This window comes from Salarias fasciatus, chromosome 18, assembly GCF_902148845.1.
Source record: "Salarias fasciatus chromosome 18, fSalaFa1.1, whole genome shotgun sequence".
Lineage (NCBI taxonomy): Eukaryota > Metazoa > Chordata > Actinopteri > Blenniiformes > Blenniidae > Salarias > Salarias fasciatus.
Genome location: NC_043762.1, coordinates 18,422,731 through 18,441,503, shown reverse-complemented (window position 1 = coordinate 18,441,503; position 18,773 = coordinate 18,422,731). Strand labels below are relative to the sequence as shown.

General features: G+C 43.9%; 1 protein-coding gene across 10 annotated transcripts in view; it reads right to left on the bottom strand.

Annotated features, from left to right (window-relative positions):
* rnf220a (ring finger protein 220a) overlaps positions 1-18,773 on the bottom strand; it is a 140,783-nt gene that overhangs the window by 102,255 nt on the left and 19,755 nt on the right. The window lies entirely within an intron of this gene.

The window sequence follows — 18,773 nt, the reverse complement described above, 5'->3', positions numbered from 1 at the left end:
GTGTGTGTGTGTGTGTGTGTGTGGGCCCCTATAACATAGGGCCAGCTACACAAACCAAATTACACGGGGCGAGGTGGACAGACACAGCTATTTTGGAGACAAAACCGCTGTGAGATCCGGCATGAGGGACAAATGGAGTGACGAACCGGGACGGACGTTTAGGGCCAGTTCAGGAAATTCACCATGTCCCACTTGTTAGCAAATCACACCGCCAATGATTTCAACGTCACATTTTGTTCAGTTCAGCTTAACTTTTTCTTTTATCGACTAAATTACAACAAAATCATATCACTATGTTGGAAATCTTCATAGCTGTTATCTACCTATGAGCCACGGTTTTATTAACTGCATCACAATAACATTTGTAAGACATTCATATAGATTTCCGCGGTGCAAAATGTGATTCAAACTTAATTGTTGTGACTTTCATGAAAACAGACTAAAAGTTCATTTTGATTTTATTTCGACTTGAGCTCATGCAGACTTATCTAAAGTCGACGGTCACACTAACACCAACTTGTTTTTGTTTTTCGCGCCCGCCGCACGTCCACCCCCGTCCCCCTCCTGCTGCTGTTGCCTCCCCTCTCTCCAGATTGAGTGCCTCCAATTCATTTGCAACCCCCTCCATGTCAATTAATTAAGTGCGCGCTTTTCTTTGGCCGTGCACGCCAATTAGCATGAGATAAATATGCATTAGTCAAATTATCTTGTCTCGTCGTCGCACTCCCTCTCTTACCCCGCGCGCCCCCGTTCTGATGTTAACGGTAATTTGCATCGTGAGTATTTTTAAATGCGTGTTAATTAGGACTCAGGTATTAGGCTTTACCTTGATACAGACGTCGAGAACGTGTTCAAGTGTCTTTACAGTCAATGGGAACCTGGCATGTTTTAATTAAAGGGTACAAACGAGTTGGAAGGTGATGCATTTGCATGTCATGAGTCTAAAAGTAAAATTTCATTAAATTATGAGAAAGAGAAACAGGGGCATTCGAAATGATACTGATGATAAACGTGTTACAAAATTATGATCCAAGACTGCCTACGGTCTGTACAATATTCTCCTATATAAGTACTGAAACTGTATTCCGCTACGTGCCCACTTTTAAGGCTGAAAAATGTGATCCCTTCCCATAACATGATGCCAATGGCCCTCTCCAAACTTCCTGCAAGATAATCAAATAATGGGCCCAGAAGTCGATTTTCTCTAATAGGCGTAGGGGCAATTCAAACGATAGACTTCATAGCATTACATCACTCACAGAGCACTCTGACAAGCCATTTACTGACAATGAATTACCTCACTGCCCATAAAAACTTAACTAATGTGAAATATCACATATTTTAATCAACTTGGAGGAGGGGAAAAAAGTATTGCTCTTCTCAAATATTTGGACCAAGGCCGGACATTTTGGAGGCAAGCCTTAATTAAATTAACATGGGGCTATATTTGATTTGTGCCCATTAAAAAGTCTAAGCTTTATGGCGTAATTCCTAAAAAGTATCACGGGAGGTTAACGACTAGTAGAAAAGGAGTGTCTGGGTTTTTTAATTACGTTTGGACAGTGTTTTATTGTTCAAAACTAAATTCAGGGAAGTGATTCTTCAACAGGTACTCTGAGCGCCTTAAATCAAAGGAGGAGTTTCACCGAAAGGACACACAGCTTCATTTGGCGTTTCTGTAAAACTGAGGGCGATGGATTGAGTGTCTGCACACCTAATATGTTCATTTCACAGAGTTTCATTCCAACTGGGACTTGTTCTTTAATTTCAGTAGTGATGAATTAATTCATTATATTATAATAAAATTATTGACACACGACTGACACAACTTCCTGTATAAAATATATAAAAGTACTTTGTATTTTGCATTCAGGTAACATAAAAGAACAAGAACTCTGTGCCTGAGCCCAGAGTTAATTATAGAGTTGCATAAACAATCAGAAAGAAGTGGCGCTCTAAAATAACTCTGGTGTGACAGAAATTTGCTCGGACATGATGACAAAGAGCCAGTAAGAGATAGAGAGAGCTTCATGAAGTCAAACAAGGAGCCGGTGATCGCCGGCTGACTGCGGTCGGTTTGCTGAGCACTAAATTCTCCCCGATAACAAAGCCTGAAAGGCTGAGAAAGAAACTGCAGAGTGGTGTCACCGTGTGTGTGTTGGGCGTATGAGACCTCTTGTTTTGTGACCCCCCGAAGCCCTCAGTCCAAGCTGATCTACTCAGACACAAGCTGACAGGACCCCCCACTATCATACTCTCTCTCTCTCTCTCTCTCTCTCTCTCTCTCTCTCTCTCTCTCTCTCTCTGTCTATCAATTATCATTTGTCCAGATTCAGCGTGCATCATCTGTCCCAACATTCGTGAAAGCACTTACTAAAAATGCAAATTTTTCAGTTTGCCATTTTTCTTGACGAGATACTTGTCACTTGGTGTGTGTGTGTGTGTGTGTGTGTGTGTGTGTGTGTGTGTGTGTGTGTGTGTGTGTGTGTGTGTGTGTGTGTGTGTGTGTGTGTCCAGAGCAGAGGGTCTGTCCTCCCTATTCAGTGAAAGAAAAGCAGCTTGTCAGCATTATCAGCTTTCCCTCTCGAAACCAGAGGCCAGTCGGTGCCCTGTGCGCTGGGAATTGAACCCCTGACACCACAAAATCAGTGCCTTGCTCACATCATCTCCAACAAAACATACAAAATTACTTTTTTTGTGATAGGAAGTGGCATTGAATTATCCTATATTTATATTTAATGTGAGGAAGAGAAATAAAAGTGAGGGGGGTTTGGATGGATGGAGGGGAGGGATGGGTCAGTGTGTGTGTGTGTGTGTGTGTGTGTGTGTGTGTGTGTGTGTGTGTGTGTGTGTGTGTGTTGGGGTGGGGGGTGTGAGAGAGGCTGAAAAAGGGATGTCTGATGGAAGCTGAATGCCACCACCCAGTAGGCCGTGAAATCAGAAACCCTTGCCAACAAGACAGCCACCCGCACACCAGCCGTCGCTCAATGGATGTGTGAGTGTGTGTGTGCGTGTGTGTGTGTGTGTGTGTGTGTGTGTGTGTGGGGCAGCGCTCCTCTGGGGAAAGCGCAGTCATGCAAGGTATGACCCAGCTCCTCCCCCTGCTATCTCTGTCCTCTCCTTTCTCCTCCTGGTCTCCACGGCACTCGGTGAGCGTTTGGCATGTGTGACACTGAATTACAGCTCTGTTGTTTCTGAGAACTTTTACACACGCCGCGGCCCTGACTTACTTTTTTACATTTTGGGCATTTTACTCTCAAAAATGAGCCTCTTACACTGAAGAAAACAAACAAACCTGCAAGCGGAATATTTTAAAAAAGCTCAAAAACTCAAGCTTGGCCAACATTTTTACTTTCAATGCAAACATACACAACAATTTTTTCTTAAGATGGCCTTATTTCTTAATTAAAAAAAAAACAAAACATACTTTAAACAATCCTTTACACAGATTTCTTAAATGTGAAAGTTGTTACTGTTGACCTATGCAGATGGCGAAGCCTGCTTTGAGCAGTGGGGTTTACTTTGCACTGTGTAAAGTAATGAATGAAAAAAAAAAAAAAACACACTGAATGACAAAGAATAAAAGGTCGTTGTGTCAGAAAAGCACCTGTTTCCAACACCGACCTGAAGCTTTTCTCTTCATTTCTCACATAAAAAAAAAAACCTGTTTTGTTTTCATGTAAAGTTTACTTCCCTCCTTTTTCTTTTACAAAAAAAAAAGTATTCCGAACCCCCGCTCACCCGGCTGCCCCCCACCCTACCCCACCCCACCCTCTGCCTTTTCTTTTCTCCTTTAACAAACTCCTTTTTGCTGGGTGTCTCGGTTAGCAGACCTGATTACCATGCTGCCGGTGACTTTTCCCCTCTTGTCTCACTCTCAGTCTTTCTAAAGGGTACTTAATAAAATTCGGAGTCCGGTCTCCGTGTTTGTGCATGTGTGTGTGTGTGTGTGTGTGTGTTTGTGTGTGTGTGTGTGTGCGCGAGAGAAAGAGAGTGAAGGAGAAAGAGGGACGGGGAGAGAGAGGGAGCTGGAGACAGACTTTTCCCTTGTCTTGTTTCACTCGCTTTCTCTGAAGGGTACTTAATAAAATCTGAGTCCTGCGAGGTCGTGTCACAATAGCACGTATTACACATACACACTCTCTCACACACACACACACAGCCCTTAATTTCCATTAGAGAGGAGGAACGCAGGGCTTTCACAAGCTAATGTCTGGGGCTGCAGTTCATTCTCACTCCACGGCGGCGAAAGAAAGTGATAGAGATTAGAACAAGTAAGACAGGCCTCTCTCTCTCTCTCTTTTTTTTTTTTTTTTTGACAGAGCCTGTTTTAAAAATTAGATATTGAATTTAGTAGAGATTTTCAGTCAGCACTTCTGTTGAAAGTCATTAAAACTCCACAGTGAACATTAAAAATTTGAAGGTTTAGAATTTTTACATCTACATCTTACTTTCACCTATTTCTTATTTTCCTGTTTTCACTGAAAACCCCACAACGAAACATTTGGTTCAGTTAAACACTGATTGTCTAGCATTTCGTTGAAAAGGTCTTTTCTCAATGCAGGAACACAGCAAGCTCTGAGATTACACAAACTAAGAAATAAAGAAATAAGGACAAATCGGTACCAAGTAAGAAAATGTTTCATTCCATCCTATTTTTTTATTTGATTAAAAAAAGCATACTATTTCTGTTAGACAAGCTTCCCAGATTGGGCACAAAGAAGAAAAATGTTTATTCAGAACCTCTGTAATCATTTAAAGAGTTGGGAGATCCATCTTTAATAACAAAATAAGGGTTTCCTTCCTGCAGGAAGACTAATGACATTAGTATTAATGAAACTCTTTCTTTCCCAGGATGAGAAATTAATCAAAGATAGAGTGGGAGAAGGAAGATATTAAAAGTTTAAGTGGGGCTAAGTAATTAATTATCCTCTCACAAAGCATTTGACAAAGATAAACTCTTCCAAATTAGGATTTGTTTCTTCTTATACACTGTCCACGCGAGTATATCACAAAAGGCGAGAAATACAACAACAGAATGACAGCAGAGGTGATCAGAGGAGAATATGAAGGAAACAAGAAGAAGAAGCAGAAAATGAGCAAGCTGAGATATTAAAAATAGTAAACGAAAAAAATAAAGTGGACAGCAGAAGGAAAGGAGGAAGAAAGATGGCCAAAGAAGAGGCAGGTAATAAAAGAAGAGGTAAAAAAAAATGAAAGAAAACTGGACATGAAGTTGAAAAAAAAAAGAAAATAATAAAAATAGGAGGTGAGAACAAAGAATAAAGGAAATGAAACATTAATGAGCCACAAAGAAAGGGTACAAAAAAAAAAAAAAACACCTGGTAGGCAGGAAAGTATTAGATGGAGCGGACTGCAGGAGGGCAGAGAGGGGAAACTCTCCTCATCCGCCGGCTCACCTTCCTCTCCTTTCCCTCCTGACACACTCCTCCGCTCGCTTCCTCTCCCCTCACTGTTAAATTATTCAGGACCACTTCTGCAGCATGCTTGATTAAGTTTTCATTTCTGCAAATTACCATTCGGAAACGCGCCACGCTACTGAATCACATAACCACTACAAGCTACAAGGCTGTTTACCTGCTGTTAGACACAGGCAGAGGGAGACACGCAAAGAGACACAAAGGCAGCATAAATGATTACATTACACCTTAATCATTTCTTTGTATTGTTGTGATCATTATGTATTGTAAATCTCCCTGTCAACACTGGGAATTCTTTGATGCTAGTAAAGCATCTCTCGGCTGAATTGCAAATTGCGAGCTGAAGACGAGACAAGAGAGACGAAAACAAGAGATAAATAGATGTGAAGAGACTGTGAGGGAGAGGCGGAGGCTGGAGTCGCAGTCTCTAATCTACTGTACATACATAGTGATGTACTGTGATTGCACAAACAGTCAATAGGTCCCATTAGGAAGAACAATTAGAGGGAGACCAAACATTTTGCACCCAGTTAAACCCCTATTAGTGTGAATGCACTGCAGTCACTTTTCACTCATTTGAAATGTCCAGCACGAGAAACCCTCGCTGCAACTGGGAGGAATGTCTCTGCCTGACTGATTGAAATTCAATCTGTTTGTCCAAGTGAAACTGTAAAGCCAGGTTTGTACATTTCTACATGCAAAGGTCACTGGATGACATGATTATGGCTGCAGCGATCAAGAGCTTTCAGTTCAAGTGTGCGATGTGAGAGAGAGAGCTATCCTGAAGATGAAACCAGAGGAGGCTGAGTCTGCGTATTTCAGCTGTACAAGTGGGCTGGTGTGTGTTAAAAAGACAAATAAAACTACTGGAGCTTTTCTCAGCCAGGAGATGTTACATCAGTTGAACTTGACTGAAGATATTAAGGCTTGTCACCAGCAGCAGTGTGAGTTCAGCTGCGTACAACAAAACAGAGTTAAAGATTGATGAATCAGTCTCATTTGACCAAAGAAAATCAGCTTCAGTGCCAATTTTTTTGGCTGATCAAGTAAGGAGGCCAGTGTGAGCACGGGATCTCCAACACGCTCCGACCACAGAGAGACAGCCACACACAACCACATTCACACCCTGGGCCATTTTTAAATCATCACATGCGTGTTTTTGGACTGTGAGAGGAACTCAAAGTACCCAAGAAAAGTAATGCACAGGAAGAATATGCAAACTTCTGGAAATGCCCCCAAAGCAGATGAAATGAGATTTGTCTCTTTTTTTCATGCATTCAGGAAATAGAATTCACTGCCTAAAATTAAATTTTCTTGTGTTCTATTTTTTATGTGTGTGTGTTTTTGTTGCACCGGCGTTTGAGAGCAGGTGCCGGAGCAGTCGTCTCTGCGGACTGCGTCTTGTGCCTCCCGCCGAGCGTCCTGCATGCAGCCCATCATGACTGTGATCAGGGGTCCTTTGGTGAAGAGGCAGAAGCGGCAGTTAGGGAAATGATGGTGGTTAGCGTGAGGGGCATGCATGTTTATGCCTCGGGAGGGGCCGCGGGGAGTGAGCGCTTGCCTCTGGACAGTAGGAGCTCCCCACACAGTGTTGTTTCGGGGAGTACAGTATGATTAGAGAAGGGCAGTGTCCTAGCAGGGGTGACAGCTACGGCTGTGCGTAATGCATGTGGCCTGTGTGTGTTTTGTTATTATGCAACAGTATCTGCACTGTGTGTGTGAGACATAGTGGTCTCTGAGGTCTACTGAGGCAGCAGGTATTCAGCTCCGGTGAATCCACCTAATAAATTCTCCACAAAAACTTTGACTGGGGCCCCTCTGGAAGTTACATGCTCTTATTAAAACACACAAACAAATATCAGCACGCTCTCCTTCCTTATGCCTCATTAGTGCTAATATTAGTTCACTCAGAGGTTAGATTTATGGGAGGGCGTGTGCACGGACAGCTAATCATCAACAGACCACGAAGGGCCCCTCTGCAGCTACAAGATAAAGATAACCATCGGAGCATGTGCACGCATGCACACACCTGTAGCTCCCAGATAAGCAGCAGCCTTTCATGATAGAAACAACAGGTTCTGATTTACTACTTTGGATAACTGCAGCAAAATGCATCCTGATTATGTTTCAGTGTGTGTGTGTGTGTGAGAGAGAGAGAGTGTGTGTTGTGGTAGGCAGTTGATTTGTGTCGTCTCTCTGATGAAAGCAATTTGTCACTGAGTGGCTGCACTTGTGTCGGGCCGGTATCGCGAACCGTGTACGGCCGCATCTGTATGGCATTGTGAGCGCGCCGTGTAAAGGTTGTGCGGTAGATTTATGGCCATCTCCCATGGCAGAACATCCAACGCCGTCCCTCCCGTGGCGACCGACAATGGACGGTGGATTAATGGTCCGCCCTCGGCCTTCCTCCTCGTCTCATCCTCTCCATCCCTTTCTTTTTGCTCCGCTCTCGTTAAAATCTGGCTACTAATTAGCGCATGTGGAGTCTGGTGATATACTATCTGCTATCTCTCTTACACATGCTGAAGAATAAGAGACATTTGTTTCGCCGGTCTTTCTCCTCTCGTGTCGGTGTCGCCTGGCCGGCGTCCGATTCCTTATCTGCCCCGTTCCCCTTTCACGCTGTGCTTTTGTTCCTCATTTAACACGATTGCTCCTTTTTCTTGCTGCTTGTCTGTTGCCATGTCAAATTAGGCCGTGTTCAGCGCAGCATAAGCACCGAGTCGCAAAAATGCCAGCCTCCTCATCCATTTCAATTAGGCCAGTCGCTTTGCCACAGCAGGGTTACGGCCGCAGAGGACCCTGCCAAAAAATGAAGCAACCCTTTTGTTTTAACAGCCAAACTTTTGAATCCAATTGTATTGAGAAAAACTCTATTCAAATCTCACACACTTTCCAACTCTATTTCATTTCTGTGGGGGGAAAAAAAGCACATGTCTATCCATCTTCCATAACACTTTGCAAAAGGTAGAACACCAGTGCAAGCATACAGAAAAGCCTTCCAGCCTGGACTCGAACATGGGGTTTTCTCACTGTGAGACGACATTACGAACCACTATAGCATAACGCGGCCTCATCAAGCACAAAATGTAATTCAAACTACATACAATGAAGACTTTCCATCACATCTGAAGAGGAGGATTAACTAATCGTCCAACAATGTGACTCAACGCTGTTCTTCCAAAAGACAAAGTTATGAAAATCCCTGCCTTGTTAAAGCAGAATGTTTCACACAGCAGCTTTAATCTTTGTTTTTCTTTCCCTTGTTTTTTTGCATCGCGTTCCCGCATCTTTCTCTGGCTCACTCTTTCTCCCCGTCTGCCTCTCTCTCTCAGCGCTGAGGCCATAGATCTCTCTAACAGGCACTATCTGCAGCCCTAAGCCCTAATGAGGCATCATAAGGCGAACAGTTTGCAGCGGCACCACGCTCCTCTTTTATTTGCCAAACCATATCTCTTCCTCTGCCCCCCTCCTGACTGCCCTCTCCTCGTCTCTCAATTGCTCTATCAGTCTGCCCCGCTCACCATATCTCTCTCTCTCTGTCTCTTTCTTCCCTTCCTTCTCTCCATCTCCTTGCCGTCTCTCAGGCTCTCCCCCCCCCCTCCTCACTCTTCCCACCATTGTGTTTTATCTCTCTTCTCATTCACCCGTTGAGCTCCCCTCTCCCTGTCGTGGTGGTTTGAATCATATCTGGCCGTCTACATATGCTAAAGCCTGTGTAATTACAGCAGCTCTTAAATAAAGACACGCTCCTAAAGCTGTCGCCCGGAATCACAGCCAAACAAGGCAGGAGGGGCCTCCCAGCAGCAACAAAGCTGTCATAGATAGCTATGGATTTATCACCGGCATGAGCGAGGGGAGAGGGAGGGGGGGCGAAGAAAATATATTTCATGTATTGTGAGACATAGTGGAGGGTAAAGCCACCTCGTCTAATGTTTAATCATGTTTTCATTTGGGGGAATGAATGAATTATAGGAGATGGGTGGTCGGATAAAAAGAAAAAGTGTGGACAGTCAGTGTGAAGGAATAAACAGCATAAAAGCTTGAAAAAAATAAAGTATTGGCATGTTTAACTGACACAAGTTAATAATCCACAGGCTTTAATTTAGCATATCATGGTCTCTGATGATGGTTTCATGAGTGTTTTGTTTTTGCAGCTTAAGATCCATTGCACTGGAGTCCATCCCAGCTGACAGTACATGGAGGACAGGCGTCCGTCACAGGGCAAACACAGATCGACGGTCAGTAACACACACTCACGGTCACATCTACTGCCAATTTTCTGTGTCGCCAAACACTTGGTGTTGAACTGTGAGGGAAAGTCAGAGAACTGGGACCAAACCCATGGATACACTGGGAGAAAATGCAAACTTCACACAGAACGTGCCCCACAAGCCCGGATTCAAACTGGGATATTCTCACTGTGAGGCTAAAGTGCTAACCACCACACCACCATGCAGCTCTAGAGTTGTCTTTCCATAAAACTGTTTCTTCTCACGCTTAGCAAAGACGTCTTTTCAAACCAAAAGTGTAACTCTGTATAAGACAGGCTTACATTTCAATTGTTTTTCTGCACATTTTGTGGAATTCAAAGACTTTCTCTGCCTTCTCTTTACTCTAAACAATGTTTCCTTCCCTTGTTCGCTGTCATCACCGGCGTCTTCTCCTCCTCTCATCAGTATCATGATCACACCACTTACTGTTTGCTCAGTATGGCCTCCTCCTCCTCATCCTCCGCCTACCCCATGTCCCCCAATATATGTCTTTGTCTTCTCATCTTCCTCTTCTTGCTCATCCTGCCACTGCCTTCCTTCATCCATTTCTCCCTCTCTCTTTCGTTCTTGACTTCTGTAATTCATCAGTGCAGATTGATCAGCCTCTAAAGGCAGTGCTATGTGTGCTGCTGATGTTGCAGTAACCTCTGCTGAATAGTGAACAGCGTGCGTGTGTGTGTGTGTGTGCGTGCGTGTGTGTGTGTGAGTACGTACGTGTGAGCGGCACCGGGGGAAAGTGGAGGGGACATTTTTTAAAATGTATTAATCGTGGTGGTAACAGGGGATGAGAGTGGTTGCGACAGGCCCATCTTTTGAGAGAGAGAGAGAGAGAGAGAGAGAGAGAGAGAGAGAGAGAGAGAGAGAGAGAGAGAGAGAGCCACATGTGACACACACACACACACACACACACACACACACACACACACACACACACACACACACACACATGCTGCGCTTACACAGTACACACTCTTCCTCACACACACACACAGCTGCATTCTAATATCCCGAGGGTTCAGCCCAAGTGCTTTACACCCTCGTATCAGCCGACACACACAGACACCCAGGATGCAGTCGGCGTAATGCACACAAACACACACATCTATGGGGAAATACAAGGCAATTTATCACTAATCACTAGACTCCCTAACTTTGTATTCATCTGGATTTCCTATGATTAATAGCTTTCCGCAGCAAACTTTATCTCTCTGAAAACTGCATTTGGGCGTGTGTGTGCGTGTGTGTTTGGAAGTAAGAGCTCCACAGTATAAGCAGGCATAAACCAGTGTTTAATTGTTTGGGGAGAGAACGCTGGATTAGCAACAAGATTACCCTTTCTATTGCATCTCTCTCTGTCTATTCCACTCTCAACCTCCTGAACCTCTCGTCGTGTTTTGGCTCTTTTGTATTCTGCGCTCAATCCAAGAGGATACAGGATGGAAGGGGATGAAATTCAGCAATAAAAGGAATTATATATTTAGTGCTTTTCAGTTATTTATTTTGTATTGTTCAATCAGTCTTGGACCCCGTAAAAATAATAAAAAAAAATACTCACAGATGACCCCACATTTTGTTCTGTTCAATAAAAGAACATTCTGTTCATAACAAGTTATCAGCCTCAGAGAAATGTCAAGGGACTTTGAGCAAAACCCCATATTCTGTTCTGTCTCCGCAGTATTAGATGGATTACACACAAACCTCATGCACTTAAAAGTTTCAACAGTAATTTAAAATCTGCTTTCATTAACTCACATCATCTCAGGTTTTTTTTTTTTTAATGCTGGATCGTGTGTGGCCGAGCTTTCCGCAAGACTAGAGAGGAAAAGGAGGAGAAGGAGGAGGAGGACTGGAGGGAAGGGGAGATGAGAGCAAAGCAGGAGGAGGAGGAGGAAAGGATGAAGGCAAAAAGAGGAGAGGAAGTAGAGAAACTGGCAAGTGGAGGAGAGGTGACAAGGCTTCGGGGACAGACAGAGGCATGAATAATTTATCAACACTTCTGATGGACAGATTAGGAGAAAAAATGGAGAGAGACGGAGCGAGAGAGAGAGAGAGAGAGAGAGAGAGGGAGCGATGGGGGGGTGCAGGGGGAGAGGAAGCGAGATTGAAAGCAGAGGAAGGGGAGGAATAAAATGACAAACAGAAAGAGAAAGAGAAGAAGAAAGCAAGTGAAGGGTGGAGGGGCCACACACTGGAGCTCTTTGATCCTAACAAACCCCTCTCACCCTGACACCGAAATGCCATCTGTGGCCCGTACCGTGTGTGTCTGCGTCTGTGTGTGTGTGTGTGTGTGTGAGGGAGGAAGAGAGAAGCCAGTGACAAAGAAACAACGAGACAGAAACAGATACAGGCCCAGAAGAGGCAGTGATGTTTTCCATTTATGACGTCAGTCAAATTCAAAAAAATCTGTATCGAAAGAAAGAGTCACTCAAGTTTATCAAAAATAAATTCCTCAGCGTCTTCTTGTTTCAGCAGGTGGACTCTGCCTGATGATATTATCACCGACAGTGTTCAGAGAAGAAGCGTCAAGTAGGATTCAGTCAAAGAGGTAGATGAAATCAACCAAATGAAAGACAACAAAGCAAAAAAAACAGAACAAAAATACTTCATCTGGAAGATCAAGCTGACTCCGCTTTAACCAATCTGATGACGGCGTCTGCTTAAAGTGTCCAGGCTGCAGATAAAACATCACGTTGTTTTGTGATGCACTGCATGCAGTGTGTTTACCATTAACGCCGCTCGGCCTCCCAAAAGGTCTTCAAAAGGTCTGTTCAGGCAGTAATAGTTAAAGTGCAATATTTTGGATTTGGTTACATTTCGGATCAAATTCGAGTGTGTGTGTGTGTGTGTGTGTGTGTGTTTGTGTGTGTGTGTGTGTGTGTGTGTGTGTGTCAGACACAGGACATCCCAACCAGTGTAGCATTAGTACTGATATGAAATGATGACTGTAGTGACACCTGGACACAGTGAAGTGCTCTCAGCTGCGACACACACACACACACACACACGTGGGGAAACATACATGGGAAACGGACACATTAAGCATCCTCATCCACAAATCCGTCACTCCTCTTCACCTGCTTTGACTTTCACATGTTCTTTTTTATCCTCTCTCGTTTTCTCTTCCTCTTCCTGTGGCAGCCTCCCAGAGCACCTGCCTTCCATTATTGGGGCACTTTTCAGCTTATACCGCTGACAGTGTGTGTATACGTATGTGTGTGTGTGTGTGTGTAGCGCCAGGGTCAGCGTGTGGCCTGTCTACATTATACTGCGGCCTTTCCATGCGGCAGACAACAACCCCGCCATGTCGGAGTCTTTACCCCCCGCCGCACGCTTCCCCTCTGACACGCAGACACACACACAGCTGCCCCAGCCACCAGCTATTACAGGAGACTTTACGCCGAGCTGCTGTGCCAGGTCACCACACGTGTGACCTGACAGTGAGCGTGCATGCACACACACACACACACTCATACACACACACACACACTCACACACACTTCCAACAGGACTATCTGACATTGGGACAAAGTCAGTGCTTTTATCGTCCGACACAAATTTCAGCCTTTCTTTCTACTGAGAGAAGTAGAAATGTACTGTTAAAAACTCTCTTTCCAGCCTTAAAATATTCAACAGTGCACATATAAACATAAAAAATATGTGATTAAGAAATCTTTAAAAAAAACCAAAAAACCTAGCAGTCCATTCACAGTCTGCCAACTTAAAGCCATCTTCAGTGCGATAAGGGGGGTTGATTTCAACCTTCCCACCACCGGCCTTAAAGTCTTGACCCAATCTTTTCACAACACTGCACTGACAATTACATGAAAATACACACAGGGTCCCCAGCAGCCTGCAGAGCCCCGACCGGTGCCGTCCCAGAGGTCATTAGGCTTCTTCCTGGGAAACAAGGCAGAGATAACAAGTGCACAGCCAGATTTAATATGATGTCCGTGTTAAGATAAGAGAGGAGCTTGTCTCTGTGGCGTGCTCAGTTTGTGTTTTCTCGCCCACTGCTTCTTTCTGTTGTGTTTTCCTTTTTTTTTTTTCCCAGAACCAAAAGCAAGTACGAAACAGACAGGAAACAGAGCAAGACAGATAAAAACCCTAAAGAAAAGCAAACTGGGTCAGACTGCACCACTTGTGGGTTTGAAATAATCTCCGTCTTCCACTGTGGTTTTTCTCTGGAGTCACACATGTTGTCATAAAAACAACTTTAACTGATTATACAGCCGAATCCATCCATGTGACCATTTACCAACACTGCAGTCATAGATCGCTTTCCTTATGAAGGAAGGAGGAAAGAAGCTGTGTTAAGCAGTTGTCCATGCATGCGCACGTGCATGCGTGCACTCGCAAACACACGCGCGCACACACACACACACACCCTCCCCTGTTGGGTGTAGAGGAGAATCAATATGTCTTTGAATGAGGGTCAGAAGGGTTGTCTGCCCAGGGAGAGCTGACAGATTTGCTCTCTTTTGCTCTGCTAAGCCCCTGCCTGCTTCTAACACCCTCTGACACACACACACACACACACACACACACACACACACACACACACACACACACACACACACACACACACACACAAGGTTGTGACGTTTCACAAAGAGCGCAAAATTCCGAACATTTTTGCCGCAGGGTTGTGATATTAGACGTTCCACATCGAAATGAACCCTACTGCGTACCCCGCAGAGTGTGTATGTTTTGTGGTGTGTGTGTGTGTGTGTGTGTGTGTGTGAGAAAGGCACGGAAAGAGAGAGAAAGTGGCAGTGGGAGGCTGATTTGGACAGCAATATGTGGTCTTCCTGACCCTGCTGGCAAGTGTAGAAAGGACAAACAACCCCACAGAACACAGAGCAACCCAGGAAGATGTGAACAGACACAAAATAACACCAAACACAGTGACGAAAGCAGGTGACGAGGATATCTGGCCGTAAAGTTTGAATAACAATTCCGACGTCCATACTTGCCTGTATGTATGTTTACCAAATGACAGGAGGAGGATGAACGTTAACAGCGGTTAGAATGTAAATAAAGAGCAGCATATCAAGCAAAATAACAATCACCAATGCAGGGATGAACAAAAAAAAGGAAAAATCAAAGCTGTGATGATGGGAAGTCTGTGTGAAAGCGGTCTTTGTCAAAACGCCCTCAGGCAGTGATGGATACTTGTTACAGAAACGCCCCATTAGGGCTAAAGAGAACCGACCTGTCTTAAATATTAATATTGTCACACATTTTATTGCTTAAGATTTGTTTCTGCTTATAAATGGGGCATTCATTAAAGTTGTGTTTGATTGAAGGAGATGTCTGTTTATTGCAGAAATCCTCAAATTTTACTAGGAGGTTAATTAAGGTTCCAACACATTAGTCAGCGCTTTATTTGGCCTTGTTTGAGGAATTTAGAGAAACAGTAAAATCAAAAATGAGGGATGAAGATTTTGGGTTTTAAAAGATAATATTTAAAAGAACTCTGTATCAGTGATCAAACAGTGATTATAAAAACTTACAACACACGCTCTACAAAAAACTGATTAATCTCATTTGGAGTAATGTTATGTATGAATCATTTCCTTCTGTCTTGTACGGAGTGTGTGTGTGTGTGTGTGTGTGTGTGTGTGTGTGTGTGTGTGTTTAACATACTGGCGCAGCAATTAGTAATCACTCATGGAGCTAATGACATCAATCAATGAGCTTTTAAAACCAGCCATTTGATAATTACAACCATCAATGGTCACCCATGGATTCATTATAGCGGTGCGCTCCTCTCCAGTTCTGCAATCTCTCTGTCTGTCTCCCCTGCCTGTGTTTCTCTGTCTGTCTTGTTGATTTTGCCCCATTTTCAATCTCAGATACAGGTGCAGGACATGAAGTGGTGATTCTTTTTTTTTTTTTAAGTAACCTATGAACATATTGAGATGGTTGTCATGCTAAATATGTCCCTGCGTTTACACTGTTTGCAAATAATCACAACGACATAAATATACTTGCATCATGGGAGCAAAATGCATCTTTTATTTATTTAGCTTGAAAAAAACTGAAGCTCAGTAGCTTCAATGAAAGCTGGAATTTGGAACTGAAACAGAAAAAGAGAGAAAGAAGGTTATTCTTTTTCTTCTGTTTGACCAACTTCCCGCTTTCACTATCATGAAGGCAACGACACAAAAAGTGGTTTTGAAGCCACTGTCTGGTTTTATACTAATTTTAAGAGATTACTAATAAATTACCTAAATGTATAGCCTCTTAATTTGTATGTAGGATGATATACTGTAATAAAACTCTATATTTTTAAGGTTTTTCTTTTTTTGGATTGAAGACGGTAATTTGCTGCTTATCATAAAACATAAAAACATGAACACAAAGAAAAGAAACTAAACTTAATGACTGTAAACGTGAACCATGGGAAAATAAAACACAACTGCATACAGCATCAGAAATGGTGACCTTAACCCTGAATTCGGTTCCACTCAGTGAAGACGAAGTGTCCGGGATTCTCACAACTTCAGGATCTGAAGATGAGCTAACCTGCACATCATATGGAGAGGTGTGTGTGTGTATGTGTGTGTGTTTGTTTCTAGAGGCTCATCTGTGCGTGCGTGTGTGTGTGTGTGTGTGTGTGTGTGTGTGTGTGTGTGTGTGTGTGCGCGTGTGTGTGTCGCAGACGCACAATTACCAGGCAGGCGCGAATCGATAGGTGCCTGCTGACAGATGGATTAGCACGGTAAACAGATGATACACACACCGCTAAATTATTCATCTGCTGAACAGTGGGCTGGGTTTCCACACACACCCAGTGACGGGGGACAGCGGGGGGGAGAGAGGCAATGAGGGGAGATGAAGAGGAGGAGGGAGAGGGGATCGGACGGGGATGACGGAGGAAAACTCAACTTTTTCAGCTTTCTTAAATCCAGCTGTGTGTTCAAACACAGACTGCAACCTGCAAAAAAACCAGTGATTTTGTTCTGTGCAGATTGTGCGATACAGACACTCACATCAAAACCGAACACACACGCCTTCCGTTTAATGCCTCTGAGATATGCAGAGGCACCGCGGGGTCAGTGTGAAGTGTCTCGCAAGGTGTTTGAGATACCAAACACACATGTGTGCAAACACCGACACACTCATCCTTCCTTTATCCGTGTCTTTCTCTGAAGTGCGGGCAAATCCGTGATCATCGACTGTTTATGCTTTTAGCAAAGTCCGCGGCATGAATGTGATTTCACACGCATACAAAAACATACCAGAGGTGCAGGAGCATTATGGGTAAACCCCGAACATGCTGTGAAGCAGAGCAGCAACATTATGTTTGGTTTTTTACTGAGATTACAAAAAACTAATTGTTCATCAAAGGGACGTTATTTGAAACTATTCGCCGCCGGTGTTTTATTCGGAGCTCTTGAAAACGAAGCGCAGTGTTTCCGTGATACTGAACGGCGATTAAAGCAGCCTGGATGTAAAAGTAAGGGACACGCTCTTCTCCGGAACATTTGAATCTCAGCAGATACCAGAGAGCCCGGCCAATATTGAACAGTATAGATTGCGGGGCATGCAAATCATATGAGCGTGCACACACATCCACACACACTCCGACATGCATATAAAACACCCATTATTGATTTGTTTCACCTTTCCAAGGGACTTTGGGGGCTTTTTTTTTTTTTTTAAGTAGCAGATGCTAAGCTTTGCTGCTTGGGCAAGAGGAGGTGGCGACAAAAACATGTGGTACACACTTTAACTCTCAGGTTAAAACAAAGAAACCTCCAAATAAAAAAAGAAATTGTTCTTCAAATGTTAAAATATCCGTTTCACTTCCAAAAAGCTACAGGTGCAAGAGGTCTGAGTTTCTCTTGCCAAATGAAAAAATAACGCAGGGTGTGTGAGAGTGCGTGTGCGTGTGTGTCTGTGTGTGTGCGCGAGTGCGCGCACGCACTAAGTAACGGGCCCATCCAGCTTTGTGAAGCGGCAGTGCGTTAAGAGGAGCTAACGATCTCGAACCCACAACACCCCTTTCACACACACACAAACCATCCGCTCGCATCATAGCCGCCATCAGAAGGAACCAATCAGATTTGATGAATAATTCAATATTAAAGAGGGCGTGACCAAGACAGGGAGTGTGGTGAGGGGTGAGGAAGGGAAGGGGAGTGGGGGGGGGGGGGTTTCTCTGCCAAGCAAGTGGGCTTTTTGGAAACGGGCCTGCTGTTTGTGTGTGTGAAAATGAGAGAAGTGGAGTGGGGGGGGGGGGGGCTGTCACACTAGACTGCATCCACAAACTGGCTGCAGATTAGATTACTGAGGAGAGGAGAGGAGGAGAGAGGGAGGCGGGGTGAGGAGAGGCTGAAAGAGGTGAGGACAGAATGGAGAGGGAACGGGAGGCAGGAGGGTGAAAAGGAAAAAAAAAAAAGAAAAGAAAAGAAGAAGGAGGAAACAGAAATCTTTTAACACATCTGCATGAGGAGGTGTCGGAAGCTTTGCTCCTGCCAGATGATCTCAAACAGCTGACAAACCAAAATGTACAACAACTAACTCTGTATGAAGAAGAATATGTACATATGTGTTAGTATGTGTGAGTGTTTAGATAAATACAGTTATCAACCAACCAGGGAATTAAAAAATATCCAAATATTTAAGCGCTGCTGTATTTCCACTGAACTGAGAGTCACCTTGTGTGAATATCCAAAAAGCAGAAAGCAGTGGCGGGAAGGTTCAATGCAGTGGTATGCCATGACCTTAGCAGAGGTTGTGAGTGTGAGTGTGTGTGTGTGTACACATAATAAAAGCAAAGTGTGTGTTGCGTTGCCAGGTGTGCTGCAGTTGTATGAGACTCAGTGGAGTTTTAACGCAGGCTTTTTATTGGCCGAAGTTGACATCACCGAGGGAACAAAGTGGAATTCCGGAACCTGGGACATTGCAGATCTGCGTGTGTGTGTGTGTGTGTGTGCGCGCGTATGTATGTTTTTTTTTTTTTTTTAATTCCTCAACATGAAGGTATTCTACACACCTCTGTGCTTTGTGGGAACCCAAATAATCCTCCAACAAAACCTCTAGATTTCAA